Consider the following 2,199-nt stretch of genomic DNA (forward strand, 5'->3'; position numbering starts at 1 on the left):
TGTGTGTGTGTGTGTGTGTGTGTGTGTGTGTGTGTGTGTGTGTGTGTATTGTACTGCACTGCTGTACTTTTCAAGGTACTGGACTGTAAGATTATTTTTTTAATTTTTGTATTTGTTTTTTATGTATTATTTGTGTGAAAAATTTTATAAACCTATTACAGTACAGTACTATATAGCTGACTGTGTTAGTTGGGTACCTAGCCTTACTCTGTTGGATTTATGAACAAAGAAAACTTACAAATGTGCTCTCAGAACAGAATTTGTTCATGTGTAGATAATTACTTTATCTCTAGTTTTCAAACCAGGAAGCTGTGCTAGCACTAACTTTAAAGTGACCTCAATACAGTACAACCTCAGTTAGTTTCAATATGGGGCCTGCTGAATGCAGTTCCATACTCATCCCAACTCCTTCCTTCTTTAGTTAAATCTTTTGTGTTATACCTGCATCTGTGTCTGCATCTCTATCTTGATGATGAAGAAAGTAGAAAAGAAACATCAAAAATTTGATCCTTTAGGTCATGTGTAAAGCACTTTTTCACTCAATCTGACCTCCATTCCCATGAATAATTACAAGTTACTTGTAGAAAGTTATTGTCATCAGTCTTAGATTAATGTGAGCAAAACTAACAATTCCATTCTCTCCAAGTTAATGCCTTCAGTCAGAGTTTTTTTACATTAATATAAAAAAGAAAGCAGACAAGACAAAATCAGTCTTCTTAGAAGCTTCAACAGCAATCTAGTCTCTTTCAAATATCAAACAGCAACTCCCTCTCTATATTTCAAAAGATTAATATAGCATTTGAAATTATCTTTTCATTCTACTTTTATTATAATGTTCCAATTTTAAGTTACTATAGTAACCACTTTGGATTTAAGTGAAAGCTTCTTTATTGTCACTTTAATTGTTTGATTTTGTTTTCTATTCTATCTATGTTGGAGTTAAAAAAATAGAAAATAGATTTATCTTTTACTATTCTCTGAACATTATGGAGTGCAAAGACAATTCAGACAATGATTCTGTATGACTATTACTGGAACTATCTGTTTATATACTAATCAATGATGTCTGTTTAGAAACATTAGATTTTGTACTAAAGCAGACCATTGTTCCATATAATTAAACAAAAAATTCTGGTAACTAATATTCAACACTCCACTAAAAAGCATACAACATGCAACTACTTCTGTGATATTTAATTATTAAAAACATTTATTTGTTACTTATCTTGAGGAATGTAAAGATTGTGGTCATGATACTTACATCATAACACAATCTGTGCATTCAGAGAGAGGACCCCATAATGAATTAGTCTGATTTAGTCATAATATTCATCAAAGTTACCAATTAATATAATTTGTGTTGTCCATGTCTCTTTTTTAAAAATTTCCTATGTGTCTGATTATCTTCAATTGTTTTACCAGGTACTGCCCTTAAAAACCTGTTTGTGGACTTTGGGTCCAGTGTCTTAGCAAGGTAGCAGTGGCAGCAGCGCTCTCTAAGCTTCACTATGCCACTCAAAGATGACAAGAAGAATAAAGATGCCAGAAAGCTAGCTAAGAAAGACAAAGACCCAGGGAACAAACTTGGCAAGGCCAAAAAGAAGAGGCAGTCCAAAGGCAAATTTTGGGATAAGCTCAATAACCTCAATTTGTTTGACAGAGCAACGTATGACAAACTCTATAAGGAAGTTCCCAGCTGCAAGCTTAAAACTGCAGCTGTGGTCTCTGAGAAACAAGATTTGTAGCTCCATGGCCAGGGCAGCCCTTCCAGAGCTCCTTAGTAAAGGACTTTTAAAACTGGTTTCAAAGCACAGAGTTCAAACTAACTTACACTAGAAACACCAAGAGTGGAGATGCCTCGACTGCTGGTGAAGATGTATGAACAGGTCCCACCAACTATACATTTTGAAAAATAAAACTTTATTAAATCAAAAACAATTGTTTGTGGAGATTCTCCAAGGCTTGTAATAAGTGTACTTTCCTTCTTCTGGCTGTGTTTTGGGGGCTCTACAAGGTGGGGATCGCATCAGGCCAAATTCTTAGACTATCTATGCTATATATTCCTAGGGTACAAATCCGCCATATATTCCTGGGGTACAGATCTTCTCAGGAGTATTTTATCCCCCTTCCTTTCCCTTCTTTTGCTCTGTTTAGATTGGAGGATCAGGATGTGACCAATTCATTCTGATTTATCCTAAT

At 34.8% G+C, this 2,199-nt stretch overlaps 1 pseudogene; it reads left to right on the forward strand.

Annotated features, from left to right (window-relative positions):
- The first annotated feature begins 1,508 nt into the window (after positions 1-1,508).
- Positions 1,509-1,882, forward strand: LOC120882500 (annotated as a pseudogene).
- Positions 1,883-2,199: the final 317 nt, after the last annotated feature.

This window comes from Oryx dammah, unplaced genomic scaffold (genome assembly GCF_014754425.2).
Source record: "Oryx dammah isolate SB20612 unplaced genomic scaffold, SCBI_Odam_1.1 HiC_scaffold_23, whole genome shotgun sequence".
Taxonomy (NCBI): domain Eukaryota; kingdom Metazoa; phylum Chordata; class Mammalia; order Artiodactyla; family Bovidae; genus Oryx; species Oryx dammah.